General features: G+C 42.4%; 1 protein-coding gene across 2 annotated transcripts in view; it reads left to right on the top strand.

The window, feature by feature from the left end:
- Positions 1-25,127, top strand: part of NPAS2 (neuronal PAS domain protein 2) — a 115,461-nt gene that overhangs the window by 25,129 nt on the left and 65,205 nt on the right. The window contains exon 2 of one of the 2 annotated variants that reach the window (XM_054084050.1): positions 10,999-11,095. The exons of the other annotated variant lie outside the window; for it this stretch is intronic. The gene's annotated coding sequence lies outside the window, so the exon portion shown is untranslated. The remainder of the gene's footprint in view (positions 1-10,998; positions 11,096-25,127) is intronic. 2 annotated transcript variants of the gene reach the window in all.

Genomic DNA, 25,127 nt, shown 5'->3' with positions numbered 1-25,127 from the left:
ACCCAAGTTTCTTGTCAAAAGAAGTTCACATGATATTCCTCACAGTACAAATAACTACTTGCTCTTCATCCCCAACACCAGCTGGCATCATCCAGCACTGCTGAATTTGCAGGATCTACCCGTTAACATTCCTGAAGCCACTGCTGCCCAACTGCCCTGTCCTTTAACCCTACCTCTAACACTAACCCTCTTCCTTGGTATACTCTCGCAGCCCAAACCTTCTCCAGGGTTATTCACAAACCATTTGCTCTGCTGCCAGTTGTGCTCAGTCCAGCTCAGTGGGCCCACAAGGCTTTCTAACATTGCCCATAGTCATTTGCACCACAACGTGGACACTTGTACAAGACCCAAGACACGAAAGGGTTTGTCCCAGCACATGTAATGTTCCGGCAAGAGAGCTATTGTTTTCTGGGATTGAGACAACAGCAGAAGACAGGCGAGAACCCTAAAAATCTTTGCTAATGAGCATGTCACATATAAATATAACAAAACATAGAAGGCTGTAAGCTGCTTGACCCCTCACAGCAGTGACTAATAATCCTGCTTGCTCATTCCCTTGGAGGGATGAAGTCACAACCAGACAATGTTCTATTCAGCAGCAGAGACAGGGTCTCAAGAAATGGTTTGTCTTTCTGCTTTCTTTATGTGGGCCTACTGCCTTCATAAGCTATCTGCATGTGAATCCTCATTAGCTTCTACATGCACACAGCCAGTGTGTAATAAGCCTCCACAGAACATGTATATTTGGCAAGATCATGAAGCCGTACTTGTTTTCAGGTTACTTTGTCCTGGTTTTGTATCAAAGCTTTCCAAATCATAGAATCATAGAACGGTTTGTGTTGGAAGGGACCTTAAAGATCATCTAGTTCCAATCCCCCTGCCATGCACAGGGACACCTCCCACTAGACCAGGCAGTAGTATATCAAGAGTAGTTTTGTTTAAGTAAGTTAATAATAGCCCTTTAAAAATCCTGTGTACCAACTAAAAGACTCCCCATATCTGAAAATTGAAGGTAAGAGTTTATGCTGCACAAGGGTGAGTGATGAGGAAGCCTACATGTTGGCCCAGGCTAAGGCATAGCCTTGTGTTTGCATAGGGAGTCCTGTGTCATGGTTTTGCCATTGTCTGTAGTTGGCACATCAGTGAAGTCCTGTGTGATCTAATAATTAACTCAGCTTTTTGGGTCCAAAATCTAGTTCTACCTCAAGCCATTAAACCCCAGGCTAATATAACCTAAAGCACATAATTTCCATCCAGCTCTACAGCTGGTTATGCTTTACTGTGCTTATGCTCTTCTGAGCTTTGTAAGCTTTATTCTTCCCAGCAATAACACTTGCTTTTCATCCCCATCAGTCTTTAGCCCCAACCTCAGCTCCAGCCATACCATTAACAGACTTGAGCAACTGAAGTCTCCAGAATTAATAAATATAAACTTAGACCGAATCACAGCCCAGCGGTTTGGAGGAGTCAGCCAGAACTCTTCAGCTCCAGCTTTTCTGAAGTCAGACACCAGCCGATACCATTCCTAGACTTGTGTTAGTGGTCATGCTGGACAGCCTGTGCTGTGTTTGAGCCTTGAACCCCTAACAGAGGCTGATGCTCTGGGAGGCAGCTCAGCAGCAGACATGAGCATTGTTTATAGTTATCAAGCCTGTCCTTTGAAAATGCCAGTAGAGTATGCACATTTTAGTTTGCCTTTTAACTATTGCCCAAGAACAGGCACTGAATATCATCATGTGTTATTTTCTAGTGTACTTTATGCAGAAGTACAACAGTAACTGTACATATGACTCAAGAAATGTCTGTGGATAAAGACTGAGTTTCTTGATGCCTCGCTGTAAAATGGACACCTCAAAAAACAGGCATATATGTAATGCTACTGTTGGTAATTGGGCCCAGAGAAAGTGGGAACACAGTTAGTATAGTCTAGGTCATTAGAACATTTCCATTAGGATGATGCACATTTTCCTGGGCAAATAATTGTAGTACTATTTATCTCCAAGCTGTGTTTTCACGATAGAGTTTAATCAATGTATCTGATTCCAGTTCACACACATTCATTTTACTTACCAATAGAAAGTGATATTACCAGTCTTTGATAAGCACTTAAATTAATTCCTTCCAGACTTTTCATTGAGTGCCTTTCAGCCTGATGGAGTTAAATTATCAGGACTAGCTACTTTAAGAGCACCAAAAAAGAAAGTAAAACATTTTTAGGATTAGATATTTGAGGCAGGTTTACACATTAGCACATTAAATCCATGCAATACAAGTGTTAAAAAAAGGGCTTCAGTTACTTCCTAATTAGAAGCAAACCTTCGATAAGAGCAGAGTGTATATATCTCAGGACATGGGCTCCCCTGTGGATGAGAGAACTGCATCACTATGCAGCTGCACACTGTGCTGCCACTATGTATTTTAAATAGCACCATGGCATCATTTCTGTTTTAGAGAAAGAAATGCATTCTCAGTGTAAGTGGAAATGTAAAGGTATTATTTTTCTCAGTTTGCTTAAGTGTAGCATACAGAGCTGCCTTGGTGCTTGCACTTAGCAGTACCATTCCCCTGCTTGAAACCTTGGACCAGGGCACCCACAGACATGGTACCAGCTGGTCTCTAGTGGCTCTCTTACTGGAAATTATGGGTCTGATTGGCAACTTGGCATGTCCTATCACTTTGAGGGAGAAGGCCCACAAAAACTTCCTGATTAAAAGGTGTGAGCCACCTCTTAGAGGACCACATTCCCTTGCTGAAATCTGAATTGTTCCAGTAAAGAGAAGATGTATTCCGTTTTTTCATAAAACCTGTGTCCCAGAGATTTCATAGAATTAGATTTGTTTGAAAGAGACATAAAATGTCTATGGGTTTGGGATTTTTTAAATCAAAATATAGATTTTTTTTCATGTAGAAAACACAATCATCTCTTTGGCAGTCCTCTTCTTAATTCATAGTTCACAAATAGTGTTGAACACTAACCTTTGTTTAAATGTGCAAAGCCTAGCGGTGTGAAGAGCTGAAAACAGGTACTGAAAACTTCAATAAAAACTTCATCTCCACTCCCCATTCTGTCTTCTTTTTTTTTGTTTGTTTTCCTGTAGGAAATGCAAAATTGGAAAACTTGGGAAAAGCTTGATTTGAACATATTTGAGGAACACCTCTTGTCCGAATGAGCAGAAATATGTGCAGTGTTTAAAATAAATGCTGAAACATCACCTTTCAAAGTGTTTTTCATACAGTAATGTATTTCCAGTTAGGTTATTATGAAGTCACTATTCCATGTTAGGTGTATCATGCATATGGATGATATTTTCCAACATTTCTTCTAGGAACAGGAGTTTGTGCTTTATGACTTTATGCATTATGCCTTAAGTCAGCTTATACTGTATCTTTGAATCTTAGGGAATCTTCTTGTTACTGGGCCAGTAATGGTGGTAGTCTCTATTTCCAGCTTTTTAGCTATTTACTTAGTCATTTTACTACTTGAGAGATATGCCAACTAGAAAGAAATGTCAACAAGTATTTCGTGGGTGTTACAGCTCTCTCTTTAATATTGGGCATTTTTGATGATGTTCAAAAGCCAGGATTTTTTTCCTCTTTTCTCAGAGATATATCTGGCAGAAGTCTATACGCATTAGCAAAATTAGACATAATAGAGTTCTTATTCATAAAGAAGTAAATAAAACCTAGTTCTAAACTGAAAGCTGCAGATGTTTCAGTTTCCCCTTAAAGGGGAGAAAAGTGAAAAAAGATCTGTTACATTTTATATGTAAAGACATTCCCAGAAAATTTAAATCTCTGGTTAGGCTATACTTTTTTAACAGAAGTCAGATAGTGAAATATCCTTGACTCAGGACCACAGGTGTAAACTAAGTGTGGAATTAGGGAGGAAAGTTTGTGGATGTGGTGTTGCTTCTGTCTTTTGCTTGTTCACTATTCATAGAATCATAGAATCATAGAATCACTAGGTTGGAAAAGACCTTTGAAATCATCGAGTCCAATCTTACCTGTCCACTACTAAACCATATTCCTAAGCACCTGATCTGCTTTTCAATATGTCCAGGGATGGTGACTCGATCAGCCTGTGCCAGTGCTTGATAACCCTTTCAGGAAAGAATTTTTTCCTAATGTGCAATCTGATCCTCCCCTAGTGCAGCTTGAGGCCATTCCCTCTTGTCCTATCACTTGTCACTTGGGAGGAGAGATGAACACCCACCTCGCTACAAGCTCCTTTCAGGCAGTTGTAGAGAGCAATAAGGTCTCCCCTCAGCCTCCTTTTCTCCAGTCTAAGCAACCCCAGTTCCCTCAGCCACTCCTCATAAGACTTGTTCTCCAGCCCCTTCACCAGCTTTGCTGCTCTTCTCTGGACACGCTCATGGACCTCAATGTCCTTCTTGTAGCGAGGGGCCCAGAACTGAACACAATATTCAAGGTGTGGCCTCACTGGTGCTGAGTACAGGGGTACAATCACTCTTATCCGCTGGACACAGAATTTCTGATACAACCTGCAGAGAAGTCTGATGCCTCCCTGGAGCCAGGGTAAGAGATAGAACCAAAAAACTCCCTAGTCTGATAATGCCCTCGGTGTATTACGCAATAGTGTTTTTTCATGTAGGCACTGAAGAGATAGCAGAGAAATCCTAAAGCAATCAAAAGGGATTTCCAAGCCCTGGGAACTTTTGGGGGGTTTGACCATGGGATGGGATGGTCTATTCATCATTAGGTCTACTGGCGTCTCTTGGCATCCACCTCTTACAGAAGGGGAAAAGGTTTTTTGCCCAAGAGCTGGCGGGGCTGATTGATAGGACTTTGCACTAGGTTTGATGGGGGGGAAGGGGCAATAGCAGGCTAGTCAGGGATGAGCAGTGGGAAGGCATGACAAAGTCTGAGGAGCCGCATCCTAGCGAGGTTCAGACTGCTCCATGAGGAGATGGCCACAACGAACCACCCTCAAAGTGTTTTTATATGAACGCACACAGCATGAGGAATAAGCAGGAGGAGCTGGGAGCCTTGGCCCAGTCCTGAAGATATGACATTGACATTAGTGAAACTTGGTGGGATAAGACCTGTGACTGGTTTGCCATGATAGGTCATTACAGGCTCTTCAGGAGGGATGGGCAAGGCAGGCAAGGGGGGGTTAGCATTGTATGAAGCAGAGGGGCTGCAATGTGTGAAACTTGCAGTTGGTGATGGCATAGTTGAGAGCCTCTGAGTAAGGATTAAGAGACAGACAATTAAAGCAGATGTCATCATGGGAGTCGGCTATAGGTCACCCAACCAGAATGCTGACACTGATGAGTTATTCTTTAAGGAGCAAAGTGATGCCTCCAAGTCATCTGCCCTTGTCCTCATAGGGGATGACAGTTTGCTGGATGTCAACTAGAAGTCACACACACCTGGTACAAATAGGTCCAGAAGATTCCTGAACTCTCTGGATGATAATTTCATGGCACAGGTGCTGAGGGAACTGATCAGGAAAGGTGACTTCCCTGATTTATTGCTAGTTAACAGAGAGGGTCTTGTGGGTGAAGAGGCAACTAGAGGCTGCGTTGGTCACAGCGACCACAAAGCAGTCAAGTTCAACATATATGGTGACAGAAGGAAAACTGACGGCAAGATCTCAACTCTGGATACGAGGAAAGCAGACTTCGGGTTGCTCAGAGAACCGCTTAATAAGGTCCCTTGGGAAAAAGCTTTTCAAGGTGTTGGAGTCCTTCGGTGCTGGTCACTTTCTAAATACCACCTCCTAAGAGCACAGGACCAGGCAATTCCCAAATGCCAGAAGTCAAGCAGGCAAGACAGAAGGTCAGCCTGGCTGAGCAGGGATCTTCTACTCAAACTGAGGCATAAAAGGATGGTGTATGGCCAGTGGAAACAAGGACAGGTGACTACAGGGATGCTGTTCACCACTGGAGGGCAGAAATTAGTGCAGCCAAAGCTCAATTAGAGTTGAAGCTGGCCAGCACTTGGAAGGATAATAAAAAAGCCTTTTAAAAATGTGTTAACAACAAAAGGCAGGCCAGAAATAATGTTGGCTCATTACCTGATGATCGTGGACACCTCATAAACAGGGATATAGACAAAGTGGAGATATTTAATGTTTTTTTTGCCTCTGCCTTCAATACTGATGATGGGTTCGGTCCCCCTCCTACCCCATCTCTGAGCCCTGGGCTAGAGAACCAAGACTGTGCAAATGGTAAACGCCCAATCAACCCCAAACTTGTGTGGGATTTGCTGCTCCAGCTGGATCCCTATAAGTTGATAAGGCCTGATGGGATTCATCCAAGGGTACTTAAAGAGCTGGCTGATGTCATAGGAAGACCTCTCTCAATGATTTTTCAATGCTCTTGGGAATCTGGAGAGGTACCAGTTGACTGAAAACTGGAAAATGTTGTCCCAGTTTTCAGGAAGGGCAGCAGGGATGACCCCAGGGACTACAGGTAAGATTATGGAGAAGATTATTATGGGAGCTACCGAAAAACACTCGAACAACAACACAGTCATTGGTCCCAGCCAGTACAGGTTTCTAAAGGCAATATCCTGCCTGAAAAACTTAATTTCCTCCTATCACAAGGTTACCCACCTAGCTGACCAAGGAAAACCAGCTGATATAATCTTTCTGGATTTCAGCAGAGCCTTTGATACTGTCTCTCACAGTATCCTCCTAAACAAAATGTCCAGCGTGCAGCATTGAGAAACACATAATGCAGTTGGTGAACAGTTGGCTCATGCATCAGGCTCAAAGGGTCATAGTGAATGGGGTTACATTGGTCTGGCAATCAGTCACCAGTGGGTTCGACAGGGATCCATCTTAGGACCAGTACTCTTTAATATCTTCATAAATGACCTGGATACAGGACTTAAAGTTTTACTAACCAAGTTCACAGATGACACAAAATTGGGAGGATTTGTTGACACTTTTGAGGGCAAAGAGTCCCTGCAGAGGGATCTAGGCAAGTTTGAGACCTACGCAATCACCAACCTCTTGAAATTTTAACAAGCAAGTGTCAGATTTTGCACCTGGGACACAGCAACCCTGGATATACATAAAGACTGGGGAGTGAGAGGCTGGAGAGCAGCCCTGCAGAAAGAGATTTGGGGGTTCTGGTTGGTGGCAAGTTGATCACGAGTCAACAGTGTGCCTCAGCAGCCAAGAGGGCAAACCGTGTCCTGGGCATTTCTAGCCGTTGGAGGGAGTTGATTGTCCTGCTTTACTCTGCATAGCTACAGCCCCACCTTGACTATTGTGGGCAGTTTTGGGCACTGCAGTATATAAAGGGTATCAAGCTACTGGAGAGTGTCCCAAGGAGGGACACAAAGTTAATGAAGGATCTAGAGGGGAAATTATATGAGGAGCAGCTAAAGTCACTCAGCCTGTTCAGCCTGGAGGAGACTTGACTGGAGGCACATCTCATAGCAGTTTATGGCTTCCTCACAGGGAAAGGAGGAGAAGCTGATCTCTTCTCCTCAGTGACCAATGATAGGACCCAAGAGAATGGCAGGAAGATGTGCCAGGGGAGGTTTAGATTGGATATTAGGAAAAGATTCTTCACTCAGAGCACTGGAATAGGCTCCACAGGGAAGTAGTCACTGCACCAAGCCTAACAGTATTCAAGAAGCATTTGGACAACACCCTCAGACACATGGTATAAATTTTGGGATTGTCTAATGCAGGGATAGGAGTTGGACTTGATGATCCTTGTTGGTCCGTTCAACCTCAGGTCATTCTACGATTCTGTAAAGTGTGTCTCAAGGTTTCTTTAGTTTTCCCTGCTGCTCCAGAAAAAAGCCTTTGCAATCCAAAGTGCACATACTAAAGCAAAGAGCCGGGCCACCAGTTCCCCAAACTGATTTCTCAGCCCTGAAAGTTTCTGTCATAGGTGCGTATTGTTGCTGCTGTGATGTAGCCATCCCATTTTAGTAATGCCAAAGCAAAAGTTTCCAAATTGGAGCAAAGGACGACCTGCTGGTATACATGGGAAAAGCTGGAAGGCTGAACGTGCTGGAGTGGGGGTGCTCATTTGGACTGGGCAGTGGTGGCAGCCATGAGGGGTGGAGCAGAGGGAAATAAAGCACTTCTGGGAACTTTTTTCCCAATTGTTCAAGATAACATACTTTAAAAGAAAAAAAATACATTTGCATTTGTGTGACTTAAGTCTTAATGCAATATTGTGTAACCCTAAGCGTGTATTTCTGCTTGCAGAAATATGAAACAGAATGCATTTGAGCTTTTTGCTGTGTTCCCTCCTCTGACTTGTCTGTTAAGAGTCATCGTCCCTAATCTTCTGAATGCATGTCAGTATTGCAATGCAGGCTAAAGTAAATTTAGCAGTAAAGTGGAAACAATTGCTTCTGCAGCACCTTTGTCCTGCCGGAATCCTAAATTTAAAAAAAAAAAAAGTACAAAACTCCAGGGGAAGTGGTGCAACATCACAGCAGTTCATTTCCTATTCCTTCTTGAGCTTTTTGCTTTTCTGCTCTTTCTGTTAAGGAACAAGTCATCTCTCAGATTTGTTCCTTTCCAAGAAGAGTCACGTCTGTGTTTGTAGCTAAGGAGCACTCAGCTTAGTTTAGTCAGAGCATCTTAGAGTAATTCAGGTTTTGATTGGTCTCTGGTGCATAAGACAGCTATTTCAAACAGGCTTTGATTTACACCAGGGACTGCCAGCCAGAAGGAGCCCAGGCCACGCTGCATGTGTCCTGCCTTCATTCTCTGCTCATGCCCTCAGTGGCTGGCATGAGGGCCACAGGTTGCTCTGAAATCCGAGGGCTTCCCTATCTGCTCTACTGTGGCACAGCCTTGTGCTGCCAAGTAGGTCTGACACCTTCAATAAGGTCCCTGAGGAGTCAGCCTCCACCTCCCCGTCCCTGAATCACGAACTTCAGAGAGCAGGACAAGGTGGAAGGGGCTCACAAACTCCTTGTACTATCTTGCTGTTTTTAAAACTTTGCATTCCTCCAGAATGGGACAAAATACCTTATTTCCCAGCTCTCCTGAAGCTACGTATTCCAGTGATGGCATTTGCCACCCATCTGGCAGGAGAGAAGATACAGGCAATGGAAGCAGTGCTTGGATTAGTTACTGCAGCGACTGAGGTGCTAAAGTTGCTTGTGCATGCTTAAGTAATGACAATGCTGAGGATAGTGGAGAAGAGTCCCCCAGGAACTGAACATGAACATTAATTATAGGGGGGAAAATATATTATTAACATCAGAGCGCACACTACAGGAGATCCCAGTGTGACTATTAAAGGAAATTAATTACCACCTCTCTTTACCTTTCAGATCAACTCTTCTTTATAATGAGAATAATTCCTTTGTTGTTACCACTAGTATTATCAGCTGTGAGGGAATAATTTTTCCTGGTGTTCCATTCACTGCTGTTGTGCATCTGTATGTTTTGAAAATAAATATTTCGAATGGATACATTACATTCCCTTTGAGGAGAAGTCCCACAGACTAAGCTCAGGCTCTGTAAAACAAAGCAATATGCTAAAATACTCATTCCTCTGCACTGATAAGTGTGAAATAGTCATTCAAACTCATTCAGTGCAGCAAAACCAGGACCAGACTTCAGGAGGTGGCATGTCAGCACAGTGCAGGCAATCTCTCCTATAACCTCTCCTCTCATCACATGTGGCAATAATATCAGGTTTGTAAATTCTGGGACTGAGAATCTTTAGAAATAACCAGCGTTTCAGAAATAGTTAGGCATTAATCCCTTTGAGGCCAAGTGAAAAAAAAAAAGAATGTAAACTTTCTCAGACGCAATTATTTTCCATGCACCCTACTCCCCTAAAATGGAGCAGTAAAAAGCAAGGAGATGCTCTTACTTTTTTTGACTACTACTGGTTCACAATCCTCTTTCCCAGATCCCAGCATATTTTCCAAATACACCTTAGTGGAACTCACATGAGAAATTTTTTGCTGGTAAAGTCAGAATTGAGGTCAAAACTGGACTAAAAGAAAGCTCATTACAATTTTAACATCCATAATCCACCCTGAGGAGATAGATGAATGTAGTGAGCAGGCTATGGATGCATTGTTTCCATTGTACTCTTGATTAACTTATAATTCACAAGTGAGGGAGTGTGAAGGAAACTAATGATTGATGGAAGGTCACCAATTCCAAGAGGAAATAAATGATATATAGGCATTCCATTCATCATTTTATTTGTGTAACAGAATTTTGGATTCTGTCTCTCTAGGGTAAAGCCCATTTAAAATCTTTTAATATTTTTTCAAAGACAAGGCTGGAAAGCTTGTGTAATCTTAGTAACAAAAGAACCGTATATAAAATCCACATCATCCCAGGGCAGACAGCGACTTTTTCCTTGAAGAGGGCACTAATTCCCCAAATTCTTCATGATTGTCCTTGGGTAGAGGCCAGTAATTATCATGAATCTTTCAACACCACACGAAGATCTGCCATCATGCTATTATTTCTAGTACTATAACAATCCTAAGCTTCTCTTTACATAGCAAGGAGTGTCTGCTTCTCGGAAAATCCTGATTACAGCCAGGGCTTTAATTAGCATCAGATCCCCAAATTTTGGCATCAAGGAATGTATAAATGTGTGCATGATCCTGTTTCCTCCCATCACCCTCAGTTTTTGTAGAAATTAATTTATTAATGAACAAAAGCTGTACTGCAGAGAAATTGCATCAATTGTTCCCTCCATTTGTAGAAAAGCAGATACCCCTCAAGTATGCGTCAAGGTCCTGAGCCAGTATCTCATGTTGTCACATTGAAATCAAAGCAGTTTAACAGTAGCTAGGCTAAGCCTGGAAGCAGGAGCAAGAGGTAAACATGCTCTACTCAAAAAGGTTGTAGAGGTTTTGACTAAAATAACCAGAAAGTGGTTGGTAATACAGACATGGCCAAACAGGAAAAACCCCTCTGTGTATATCCCTATATTTAATTCTCCTGTTAAGTAATACCGTGGCAATAGAAGGGCCAGACATGAATGAAATGCTCTCACACTTTATTTTCTTCTACAGTTTATTGCAGAAATAATAAACACTGTGCTGCACAGAGTCAAATTGACGCATGTGATCTTCTGCATTTTTGGTGGCTAATACGATTGCTCTGGAGCAGGTCAGTGTGCATTCTCACTTTCAGTTACTTTGGACAAATGCAAACTAAGTGTACCATGAAAAATTTCATCACATAACATGGCTTCCAAAAGATGATGCATGTCTCTACTGTGATATTTTTATTATGCCTCAGAGAAAACCCATTTTAGTGCACAGCTGCAAAAAGAACGGCAGGTCTTAGAGTAAAAACGACATGAAGCAACTGGCGTGGACTAGCATTTTCTTTCATGTAAACTGGCAGAATAGTGAAAATGCATGAGATGACACATCAGTGATATTTTTCTAAATGCATTTTTTTTTTTTACAGTGTTAAATTTGAGTTGAATTAAGTCTTAATGTTGGATTTTGTGATAGTGCCTGTCTGGAAGGACTAAATTGCTCGATATGAGGGAAAGCTATGGCATGTCTACAGAATATTGAGGCACAGAGGAATCAAAACACAATATTACATTCTTCAGCTCTGCAGAGAGTTTCTTTGTTCAGGCTACTGCACAACAAATTTAACCAAAAAAATCATCTTTAACTAAATTCTGACTGTCCCATCTACAGCATGCAGTGCGGCTGGAGCTGTGCAGAGCAGTGGCTCGTCCAAACCGTGGCTCCACGTTAGCAGGAAACCTCTTTATAAAAGAGAAGAAGCTGCTGCACTCACTCGTCCCAGCTCCACTTTAGCAGCTCAGCGTATAGTGCTAGGTCACAATTCCAGGTCAGTTTTACAGAGCTTCAGCCCCACTCATTTCAAAGGGCTTACTGTCATTCCTCACTGATGTGAGTGAGAACAGAGACTGCCCTCATTTTTCTATCCCAGCTGAAATGCTGGAGGATGCCAGTAGGTGAACGGAATTTCCCCAGCACCACAGCTCAATGGGCAGTGCCGTAGGAGGAGACAGTTCTTAGGGAAGATGTGAGCAGTTAGGAGGGAAGGTTAAATAGCTTCATGCAATCTGGAGAGAGACAAGATCCAGACTAAGCCCAAGATAATTGGTTTGATAGTTTAAGAGTAAGGAAATGGCAGATGTCTTTGAATACATGATGAGAGCAACAGGTCAGAGATTTGGCTTGTGGTGATAAGGGTTCAAGACAGAAGGAGAACCCTCTCTCTCCTGAAACTTGGCACAAAGCTTCAGTCTTTTTTTGAACATCTCTTTGGGATGGCAACCTATGATCCTTCTCTTTTTTTTTTTTTTTCCTATGGTTTCCACATGACAGTGACTGCTTCAGTCTGCAGTTTAGTTCCTCATGAGTAGACTAGAGAAGGAAAAACGTCTGCATCTGTGAAAAGGATAATACAGGGGAAAGGGTCAGAGAGCCTCTGTTTCCCAGGGAGTCTTCTTAATATACCTCACCATTGACTCAAAGATAGATTGCAATGCATGGCGCACACAGTGTAATTCCTAGCAGCACCTGGATTTTCTTTCAAGCTTTCTCATCCAAGCTTTGCCCAGCCTGTTATTGCTTATCTGTACAATTGAAAATCATCCTTGCAGCCAGGGAATTGGAATGCAACAGAAGATAGCTGAAAGCTAGCTATGAATTTAGGAGATGTGCTAGCCATTGGGAGATTTATTATCTTTTTTTTTTTTTTCTGGGTGATAGGCAAGTTAGAACCTTTCAATATTTCTATAAAAGAGCAGCAGAAAATAACCCTGAGGACAGACTGCATAAGGTCTAATTCTGTATCTGAAGTCCAGTACCGATGTTTTTTTCTTATGAAAAAAAGTAATTCGTTCTGCTAAAAGAGAGTTTGACTTTGATAATTAAAAAAAATGCTTTAATTCAATACACATGCAATTACCAGCTGTCGAATGGCACATAATGCACTTAAAAACAACAACATGAAAGACCAGAAAGGAGGCTTTGACAAATGTTAGTGTTCTCATAATAATTTTTTTTTATGTGTGTTTTTGAAAGCAAGATGCAAAGTTAAACACTGCACATGATAGGGCATTATGCAGAGGGCGTAAAAGGACTGATAGTGTTTTTCAGAACACATATCACTGCTCCCGGTAATGCTCCGTTGTTGCAAATATATGGTGATTAGCTATTTATCAGCGTGAAAGCACATCATAAAACATTCCACATATCATTGAGTTTCTAATAATCTGTGTCACTGTGTAGATTAATACATTAAGTCAGTCCACATAACTTCATGAAATACCTTCCTTTGCCAAGATTTGTGTTGGGTTTGGCAAATGGAGAATGAAACACTGTTCAAATGGGAACATTTACTTTTATTGACTGGTCTGTGAAATAACATCCTTGGTTTTTCACTCTGGGGTAACACTGTTTTGAGGTAGTAATAAGAATGCTCTTGGTAGCGTTGTCAGCACCTGAAATATCTCATCTGCCTGCTCTTCTACTACAGTCCTCATTAGACCGTGCTTTGGTACACAACTTATCTGTATTGGATCCCTGCAGATCTTTTTGCCATGTGAAGGCACACTAAAGACCAACACTACATATCAAGGTCGACATTTTCAATTTTGAATGGTGAGAAGTTAGCACTTAAGTCCATATTTACTCATTTGCCTAAATACTCTTCCAAGCACCCAGATGTCCTTCAGTTCCAGTGATTTATTATTACCTGTGTTTCCACCAATGTTTTCCCAGAGTTCCACTGTGTCTAAAGATATGCTGGAAATCATATTTTATCTGAAAGATAACCAGTGTAATTACTGTTTCTGGGAAAAAAAAAAGAAAAAAAAAAAAAGCAAAGAAAGAAACAAACCAACCTTAACACTGCAAAAGAGGAATTGTTTCAAATCACGGAAGACCTCTGAAAATCCATCGACATATTCAGGCAGCTAAATATACTACTGTCACTCACTTAACAAAAACATATTTGAAAATGTTGCCCTGAGCTTACCCAGAAATACTCAATTCAAAATGAGATTAATGATGAATCCAAGGGAAATATAACCTTCTCAGGTTAGAGTGTGACTGATGACACCCAGTTCATAGAAGAAGGTAGGAGTTCATTTAGATTGATTTATTAATGTTTTTTCCCAGAGTCAGTAAAATACTTGATAATTAATGGCACAGAAATTTGAGTTCTGCTAAAATCCTCCATAAATTAAAAGTATTTAATTTAATAGTAATTTAGAGGATTTTGTAAAGTGCCAGAGCAAGATAACTGCATTTGCAGAGGAAGCAAGATTGAGAGAACTGTCTCCTGGACTGATGCAAGTAATGTATCTTTATATCCATGTGGGTCAAAAGAAGGATAGCAGTATTACTATCCTTCACATCAATATTTCTATGAAGAGGGAGAAAGAAAATATATCAGGAAAAACATTCTCTCACATTTCACTCCTCGCTCTTTAGCCAACTATAAATTTACTGCATGCTTCACAGTATAGTTTAAGACTCCTCATTATTTCACAGGATAATGTTAGCTTTAAAATAGCCTGGAATTAGACAGTGGACCAACTAAAGCACTGCTGCAACTGCATTGTCTTTCATTCCACTAAAGTATTTCCTAGTGATAAAGAAATAAGGGCAAATCTAAGGAATACTGGCCTTTTGATGGCTTTCTGTTCCAGCTTCCCTTGACCAAAGTCAGCTTAAAGCCTTTTGGCCACCCAGGCAAGGACAGCCAAACTCTAGTTCCTCACGGTGAACATATACATCAGGCTTTGACTGGTAACAGAGCACTCAGATACACACTTCATGGAATCATAGAATCATAGAATCGTAGAATCACAGAATCATAGAATAGTTTGGGTTGGAAGGGAACTTAAAGATCATCCAGTTCCAACTCCCCTGCCATGGGCAGGGACACCTCCCACTAGATCAGGCTGACCAAGGCCCCATCCAAACTGGCCTTGAACACCTCCACGGATGGGGCAGCCACAATCTCCCTGGGCAACCTGTGCCAGAGCCTCACCTCCCTCATGGTGAAGAAATTCCTCGTTATGTCTAGCCTATCTGCCCCTCTCCAGTTTATACCCATTGCCCCTCGTCCTATCACTGCAATGCATAAGTTGTCATTTAAGGCAGTGTAGCCCTGGTCTGGACGCTGGATCCTGTACAAGGAAGGGTAGCAGGTATGGTATGTGCTTGTACTCGAAGAAGGCAGTAGGGTGCGTTGTTGGTTTCTCTGGAGGGTGGAAGGTCCTGGCCCAGGATGCCATGGGCAGAGGGTAAGCAGATCAGGAGAGGGTGTGGCTGCCTGAGGGACAGAAAACCCATAGGTGGCTTCCCAAAATGCACATCTTAACTCTTTTGGCTTCCAGCGGTTGGACTGAGGTACCTATTTTTCTAGAAAGCAGGTCAGCTAGACATTAATGGAACAACATCAAAACGGGTGGGTGACATAGATCCCAATGCGTGCTGCAAAAGTGCTTCTTAAAATTTCTATGCAATTTGCTCAGGAATTTAGGGAATATGGAGCATTTCACTTAGACCAGGTGCATTTTACTATTTCCTGCCCTGTGTCCTTGAGAGTGAGGTGATTAGGAACAGCAAGGTGAGAATTTTCAGAGAGGAATGAGATTTGGATGAAGAGTACTCTGTTTTTCTCATGCCCGTTTGAAAAAGCTCCATTCTGCTTTGCAGGACTGGAGAGACGCCCTGCTGCAGATTTTAGGAGAACTGGAACATGTTCAGTCATGGTCAGAGAGGATAAAGCATACTTAATTCTCTGCACTTTAGATGGTTTACATTGGCACAGACTGAAAGGTTTAGAGTTCTGAAGTTTACACATTCACAAAGTCTTGGTGTTCAGATTTAACATCATGTACTTTTTTCACTTGAAGCAGGAAACAATAGGAACCAGCAGAAAAGTTTTCTCAGGAGCTTGCCTTTTGAAGTATCTAAAGGAAGAAGGATGAGGGGGAAGAAAACATCCACAGGGAACCAAATATTTTTCTGTTTAAAAGCAAAAATCTCTAGGCCCAAATACTCCCAAAATAGTACGCCAGTAGGCTGAAGTATAAGTCATTTAAAATGAAGTGCTGTGATATCAGATTTTATACTACGTTTGGCACAGTTTCTGTAAATTAGCAGCTTTTCTGCAGACACCAAAGTTTCTACAGCCATCCTTGAGACTGCTTTGAACCCACCAGCCAAGGAGCAGCAATAGCAGCTCTGTGATCCCAATCCACCCTGTAACAACAGCTTTTTTTCCTGGGTTCCCCAAAATTGCCTTCAAGATGTCTTTTTGTTTGTTTGTTTGGATTTTAGAAACAAGACATGGGACTTTCCCTTTTTTCTCCATCTCAACCCATAGTCCTGTAATTTACCTCTGCCGAATGCTCCACACGAGACTGTGAGCTACAGGAGCCAAGGCAACCTGACTTGACACCAGCTTCAGCTCCATGCCAACTGCTTGTCTTTCTTTCCTCCTCTTTCTCTTTTTTCCTCCCCACCACTAAATCAAGCTGCCCTAAACAACCTCTTTTTGGTGACACTGGGTAAAATATGTCAACTAGCAAACCTGCACTGAGCTGCATTGATGCTTCACTAGTTCAAAGCCAGATCAGATATGCCTACAAAAGCTGCGGTCACAGCAGTGGCTATAGAATAGATAGGGTGTAAAGGACTTTTCTGCAGGATAGTTAATCCTGATTTTACAGATTATCTGCAAAATTCATGGTGCATTGAGGATGAAGTCCTATATTTCCATATGCGGTGCTTCAGTAATGTCCATGACAATGCATTTGAACTGAAATGTGATTAAGCATGAGAAGAGATCTAAAATTATGGTTTTTCCCCTCCTTCCTAGATTTACCCTGGTAATTATGAAAGATAGGTAACAGTGTGCAACAACTCTGGTCGTTTGGGTCGTAGACACATACTTAGTGTGTCTGTGTGAATATTTGACACAGATGGCAAATAAAATAGCAAGTCAGTTTGACATTCTGACAGCAAATTTTCTTGCAAGTGGAGAAGAAAAATGCGCATTCAGAATGGAAAGCAGCACCCATCATAGCCAAAAGATGCTTTCCTACCAATATCATTTGACACAGAAGAGATATATTATTTCGCAGTTTTTACTCGCACAGTACATAAGCACAAGGTGGATCAGCACATCAGTATTTCACTGTGGTTTTCAGAGTATCTCTATTCTTTCATTTCGAAGTTAATATCTGGCAGAGGCATAATTTGATATTTCACTATGGGGCTTTTAATGACTTCTCTATTTCTGAAATGCCACAGCTGAGTGAGTATGCTAAAATTTAAGTCCACTTTACACTCTGTGGACTATATCCTGCATTTAGTCCATATTCAAGAGAACATTAGCCTGAGACTTTTTGAAATCTCTTTTTCATTTTGGTCAATAGGGAGAATTTAATGTACAATATTAAGTAGGAAGATGCTGGTATATGAATAAAAAATACAAACAAAACCAATTACAGTTCTCTTTCATTCCTCCATTTTGTCCATTTAAAGTTGGTTTTATGCTAATCAGGCCCGGGTCACTGGAATGCTCTATGGAATTTAAAAATGGAGTTTTTCTAATTATTTCCTTATGTAGGATCCCTAGGAGGATATCCTAGGAATTCTGGAGCCAGATCGGTTTTAATTGATCCTAAATGATCATACTCAGGAGCAACTGCATATTGAAATTAATTATTTCAGGCTCTGCATTTGAATGCACAGCTTAAGCTGTAAAATTTGTTATCTTAGGTGTTCTTTGGGATCTACCTTTTCAAGGTGTACCCATCTAAAGGGATGCCTGGAACAGGGGCTGTTCCATGATCACCAAGGGAGAGGACGGCTGACTGCTTCACAAGCTCCGCATGCAGCACCGCCGTACCATGTCACACAAGACAGTGGTGTTGCACCACAAAAATAGGACATCTGTCAATTACGGTTGAGGAGACAAAACCTTACTATAAAATTCAGATAAAATCCCCTGCAAGTGTGGAAGCCAGTAGCAGAAAAAGGGACATGAAGTGCAGTAAGAACTGATGAATCAAAGAGTTTCACATGTGAGAAGGTGATATTGCCCACTAACGCTGGACTTCCACTGGAGAATAATTCTGCAGAGATTTTTCCTGCTTCTGTAGAGGCTTTGGGTTTGTTTTCTCTTCTTCATGTCTTATTTTTTAATGTTGTGATGACCTATATGAGTTATCTTTACCTGAAATAAATTTTAAAAAAACAGGAAACGTGATATGCTCAGTACTGTAAATATTTGAATTTTTCATCTCTTAACATTTTGTTTTTCAAATCAGTGTATTCCCAATAGCATAGCAAAAATAATTTGCTTTAATGCAATTGCTAATAACGATGATATCAACACAAACCTCTGTTTGTTCATACGTTGAGCTCATTGAATAAAGAAGCTTATCATTTATCTATGTAGAAGCTTTTAATTAGTTTTCTGAATTTACTCCAGAGATTAATGGGCAGATAATATTCAATGTATGCTTTATTGTTTTAATTTCTTTATTGAGATATCTAAATTTGTGTGCTCTTCTCTCTTTGATCTTTTACTCTCTGTCTTAGTAACTGTAAAATATTTGGCCCCAAGCAGAGTCATGAAAAACTTCCACTAGTCCGTTGCATCTGGGTGGTGGCGAGTGGTTTACAATGTAGGACAAAGCAGCAAATTCTACTCTATCAAGGATTCTAAACTGTACTCAGAAAAGACCGTTTCTACTGGCATCACTTGCTGGCACTTTTCAAGATTTCCGGTAGCTGGTAGTGTTTTCTGCTCACATACCGGGTGAATAGTCTGTGAACGCAGGCATTTCTTTTTTTACTGAGATTTCTTTTGACCTTTTACCACAACTTCCACCTTTTGCCCTGGTCCTGACCATCGATTACAACCTAAAGATAAGGAAACAGTTGCATCAGACCTATTTGAAATCATACCCCTGCAGTACATCTACCTGGCTGATGTTGGCCAGTGCCAGCTGCTTCGTTGGAAGAAGTGACCCATTTTTAGAGCATGCAGTTGAAGTACATAATGCAGGGCAGGCGCGGACAGGGTGGTGTCTGCTGCCTGCTTGCAGCAGGGCCATTCGAAGTGTTGATGTGGTGGGTTGGCTGTGGTAGGATGCTGGTAGGCTTCCACTCCTTGCTGCCACGCATCTGGCCACAGCAGCATGGCTCTTGTGACCCCTTGATTTTCCACTCACCCACGGGACTACTCTGATATGGCAATGCAGTCCTATAGCAACTACCCGCACTCCTCCCTTTGATAAGTCTCTTTCTCATGCAATGGATCGCATCCTCTGCCTGTTCCCATGATGTGCACCATCCTGTTGAAGTCCACATGAGAACCTAGAGCACGTGCAGCTCAGCCCTTGGGCTGTTCAGGAAAAAGGTTTTAAATCTGTGCCTCCAAGGAAGCAGTGGTCGCATAGGTGTCACAATTTAGCACTGACCTAGCTAATTTTGGCAGCTAAAACTATGCAATGGGACTCCCAAATCCCTCCCCATCCACCCCCAGGGAAAGGGAAATGAGAAGAAAAAGATTTGTGGGTTGGACTTTAAAACTACAGCTTTAATGAATTATTATTATTATTATTATTATTATTATTACTGATGCAAACAATTGTAAAGTAATAAAATATATGCAGATATAGGAGATCATGCCCCACCCCTACCTATCAATGACTATATATCACCGCAAACACTGTAGAGCGGAATGGGTCCGCAGCTACAAAGGAGCTGGACTCAGGAACTGGATTCAGGAACACACAGATCTGGGATCAGGAGTAACCAGATAGACGATGTCCTCACTGGATGTTGGCCATTGTAGAAGAAGTATAAGACCCTCATGGTCTCTCATTTTATGCAGAGTATGATGTATATGGGATGGAATACCCTGTTGGTCAGTTTGAGGTCACTCACCTGTCCTGTCTGCCCCTCCTTGGAAGTGTGGTCCTTTTCTGCCAGCTGGGGGATGGCCTTGGTCACTATAGGGATAAGTATTGGCCTTTTTGCATACCAATGCCCTGCATTATTCTAGAAAGGAACGCTGTCTCAAAATCATGCAGTTAACTTTCAGAAAATGAAGTCACTTCGAGTGACTGAGTTAAGAGTCAGAAAACTGGCTCTAATTTAGTTCAAACCACAACAGTAGGCTTCTCTGGCAGCAATCAGTATTGACAGGCAGCTATCAACCTGATGCAGGGACTGTCCCCTCTCATTGCCAAGAAAGGAAATCAAGCCCAAGCTGCTGAATTCATCTTTACTCTTCTTTATTTCCTATATCTTCGGAGAAGGTGCACCTTCGAAGTGCAGATTAAAAGGAATGGAAATCCTAAGTAAACAATGCATCATTTTTATTAAAAATAGTGCCCAGTGTAAATATAAAGTTCAACATTATGGTTTTGTTGGGCCAGTAGGAGAAGGAATAAAAATGCTCTTTAATGGGATTTAAAAGCAGAAGTTGAGTTATATTAGCTACAAAAATATAATTATCATAATTAAGACTGCAAAGCACTAATGAAGCTCTTTAATAATGATCCTTTTTCCTTAGAGGTTCATTTCATAAAACCTGATTTGAATTTTACATCATGCTGGAGAAAATTTATCATTGTAAAAATGGGAACTGCTGGTAGTATGAAGAGGCTGAGAACAGCAGCACTTTGCACATTGGTGGGAATGCAGCAGCACCACAGCTGGACTGTGGCTCAGCCTGAGATAGGAGGGACTCAAGAGCATTAATGATCAAGACAGAGCGAAATACAGGTGCAACCTTTGTCTGACACTGTGTCTGAACTCTGGGCAGGTTTATGGACTCGGATACCAAACTGGAGAAGTGTAACTGGAGGATTAGTAGTTTCCAGCCAAACCCTGAGCAGACTGCATCATCCTGCCTTGGTCTTGTCAGAAATGACCTTAAAACCCTGTAGGTTACATTGTTCACCTGCAAGGGAGACAGCAAGCCACACAGAGCAAGAATCTGTATGGTCCTAGGCTTGCAGGGCCCCTCCTGAGAGAAGAGGGAAACAGCGAGTGCTCAAAATTAAATCACAACAGATTGTCCATTTAAAAATATCTCCCCAAAACAGCTTTTCATGATTCATCTCCCCAGATGATTAAATATTTCGTTCTGCTGACAGGAATATGATAGTTACTATAAAGCAGAAAATTTAGTGCAGTGAGTGAGTTATAAGCAGATATGTTATCAAGCCGTTAACACAAAAGTGATGGGATTATTGGTGTTGATATCTGTATTTATTTCTTTATATTGTATAGGGATTTTTTTCCCCTGTACAGCAGCAGATTTAGGCCACAGCTTTGGCTCTCGCACAGGGCAGGGATGCTGTTGCTTCTTGCAGGCTCTCCACACAGGCAGCCAGCTTCACCCCCACACCTGCCACCTCTGGCCCCCATCAATGGCAGAGCAGCTGAGTACCTGTGGGTATCACCATCCTGGGATGACCATGACGATGAGGAAGGCTAAGGAGAGCACTCACTGCCTGGCTCAAGTCCTGGTCTACTCCTTGGAGCTGGACACAGCAGTTCTAGCTGGTTGAAGAAGCAAGCAAGGTCCCACTGAGGCAGGGAGAAGACAAGAACATTGAGAGAGGACAATCCTTCACCTCACATCCTGCTTAATGGAGAGGGAGCTGCCATCAGGTTAGGCGCCTAAAACTACAAGGAAATTTCACTTCCTTTTTAGTTTCTACTTTCCTGCTGAAATCTCTACAGGAGCATGTAGCCTCTTACTTCAGCATCTTATGTATGGAGTGGACACTATTGCAGCTGGTGCAAATCATGACAATTAATTTGACGGCACTGTCAAAAATTCAGAATTCCCTTCTGGAGTAGATTTCTCTGCTGTTAGTGAAATTAATCCCAGGCCCAGCGCTTTTAAAAATAGAGTAATTGGGTACTTCGAGAGCCATCCATAAATGGTTAAAAAACAAACAAAAGAGTGGGGGCAATGAGACCAGCCTGTGTCAGCTCCGGGACATTTTGCTTTATGCTGTAGTGTCACTGCAAACTTTTTAATTGGACAGAAAGGATTAAAAGGACCTTGTCAAGGCTATTGCTGCCAGAAAAGAAAAACAAAACAAAACCCCAAAAAAAGTTGACAACAGGCCCATCAAAAAAAGACTAATTTTTCCTGCTTGTGTTGGTGTTTCCCAGGTAGTCTGCGCCAACTAAAACAACAGTCCTTGAGTTTTTGACAAATACATCTTTGTAGTGTTATGCTCACATACTGTCAGTTTGCCTGTACTGGCTGAGCATTTGACCATCAAAAGATCATAGGTCAGATGTTATATTACTCATCTTATTTAAATATTTTCAGAAGAAAATAAACTTTAGCAGATTTTTACAGCTGAAAATACCTTATAAATGAGACCATTTTCAACAGAAGATTTCAGAGCTAATAATTAACAAAATAATCTGTGCAGCTCTACCTCCACATTTAGGCCTGGACTTTGCAAAGATACACATACATGAGGGACTTCTTATAGCAATTCAGAGTTAAGCACATGTTAAAGTATTTATACATTCAGGACTTCTGATACTATGAGGATTAAAGTTTTATGAATACCTAAAACAATTTTAAGAACATGAGAAGTAGAGAAGAATAATAGTCAAAGGCCATTCTCATGGGAGGCATTTTTCTTTTTTCTTTGTAAGTTCTATCATAAAGTGAATATTTTTTTAAAATCATTGTCTAAAACTGACATGACAGACACATGGCATACAGACATACAATGTTAAGATCTGTATCATGCATTCTTTTCTCCTAGATGACAAGTTTATAAAGCAGGAAGGATGTCAGTATAGAGGAGACAGTGCACTAGCTATTTGTAGCATGGAAGAGCAAAAGCATAATAAGATAGATTTTGGGAACACATGAAATAGGAACTAATTCAGGGGGACTGATATGGTTAGGATGTTCCCAGTGGTAGCCAGCTCAGTAGAACCTGAATCACAAGACAAATCACATTGGAAGAGACCTCAGGAGGTCTCCAGTACAACCTGCAGCTCAAAGCAGGGCCAGATTTGAGGTCACACCAGGCTGCTCTGGCCTTTGTGCAGTCAGGTCTTGAAAACCTCCTAAGACGGGGATGGCACAGCCTCTATGGGCAGCTTGCTCCACCAACCGGCTATCCTCATGGAGAAAAGTTTCTCCTTTCTTCTCTTTTACCTATGCCGATTATTTCTCACTCTCTCATCTTGCACCACCATGAAGAGCCTAGCTCTAGTTCCTCATTTATCCCTTGGGGGGATGTAAGGTGCCCCAAAGTCATCTTTTCTCCAGATCAAACCAGCCCAGGTCCCCCAGTACCTCCTCATAAGGCAAGTGCTCTATCCCCACTGATTTGAGGGGGACGGGGCTCTGCTGAGCTCCCTCCAGTTAACGTATGTCTTTTCTGTGCGAGGGAGCCCAAACCCAGACTCACTACCCTAAGATGTGGTCTAACAAGTGCTGAGTCAAGTGGGGTAATTCCTTCCCTTGATCAGGCTGTGCATTCCATGCAGCCCAGGATGCTGTTGACCATCCTTATCACCAAGGCATACCACCAGCTCATGCAGAGCTCACTGCCTGCTGTCTTCCAGGACTCCTAGGGCCTCTCCTGCAAAACTGCTCCCTGGTCAGTCCATCCCCAGCCTGTGTCAGAGCCCAAGGCTCTTCATTCCCAACTGCAGGACTTGGCAGTTGTCCCCACTGAATTTCATGATGTTCCTGTCAGCCCTTTCGTCCAGCCTTTCTGGGTCCCCCCCCATGACGGCAGCGTTGCCTTTGAGCATGAAGCTTTACATAAATAACATTCACTGCTCTCTTCCCATCCACAGATGCTATAATTTCATCATAGCAGGCAGTCGGGTTACTTTTGGCAAATCCATGCTGACTGTTTCTGATCACCTTCTCCTTCATTTGCCCAGAGATATGCTCCAAGAGGACTTGCTCTATGATTTCCAAGGGACCGAAGTGAGGTCTTACTCCCTGGATCACCCGTTTAGCTTTTTTTTGAAGGCAGCTTTTGCCTTTCTCCAGTCCTCCCTGCATCTCCACAACTTCTCAGTCATGAGAAAGCTTAGCTTAGCAAGGCCACCATCAACTCTGCCTTCATCCATGGAGACAGGTGGTAAGGCCCATTGACTTGTATGGGTCAACTTTCCTCAAGCTCCCTCAAATTCCCTGAGTCAACCCTTACCTGCTGCTGGTCCTTCTGCTTCTCCTTGACCCTGAATCCAACATAAGAGGCCTGGGAGACCTTGCTGGTGAAGGCTGCAGCAAAGAAGACATAAGTATCTCCGCCTTACCTGTGTTTACTGTTATTAATTTACCTCCCCAGCCACCCCCAATACTGCAGCAGTCCCACACTTCCCTTGTTCAACCTTTTATTACTGATGTAGCGGCAGAAACTCTTCTTGCTGCCCGTGACGTGCTCTGCAAATATCAATTCTAGGCAAGTTTGGGCTTTCCTGCCACCATCCCTACACACCCAATACAGCCAAGACAGAATCACAGAATCACAGAATCACCAGGTTGGAAAGGACCCACTGGATCATGGAGTCCAACCATTCCTAACACTCCCTAAACCATGTCCCTAAGCACTTCATCCACCCGTTCCTTAAACACCTCCAGGGAAGGCGACTCGACCACCTCCCTGGGCAGCCTGTTCCAGTACCCAATGACTCTTTCCATGAAGAATTTTTTTCTGATATCCAGCCTGAACCTCCCCTGACGGAGCTTCAGGCCATTCCCTCTTGCCCTGTCCCCTGTCACTTGGGAGAAGAGGCCAGCTCCCTCCTCTCCACAACCTCCTTTCAGGTAGTTGTAGAGAGTAATAAGGTCTCCAACAGAAAGACATCACCCTTGTCACTTTGCTCATGCATAACCTTTGCTAGTGCTAACTAAGCCTTTAGCTGCCCCATGCTTCGGTTTCCTTGTTGATATGCACCCATTAACTCCAATGCACTGGCCGGGCTTTGCAAAACTGCTTCTACAAATGGCAGGTGTCATACAGGGACACAGGGGTCTGAGCCACCTTGTGCGCCCCATGACGAGCCCAGGTGCTTCATCTCCAGGGGTCATACAAAAGGCGAGAGGGCTGCCAGCAGACCATTGCAGTCACATCCTCCTCCGTTCATTGCATGCA

The sequence above is a fragment of the Cuculus canorus genome, chromosome 1 (genome assembly GCF_017976375.1).
Source record: "Cuculus canorus isolate bCucCan1 chromosome 1, bCucCan1.pri, whole genome shotgun sequence".
Classification (NCBI taxonomy): Eukaryota; Metazoa; Chordata; class Aves; order Cuculiformes; family Cuculidae; genus Cuculus; species Cuculus canorus.
This window is presented reverse-complemented; position numbering and strand designations above follow the sequence as displayed.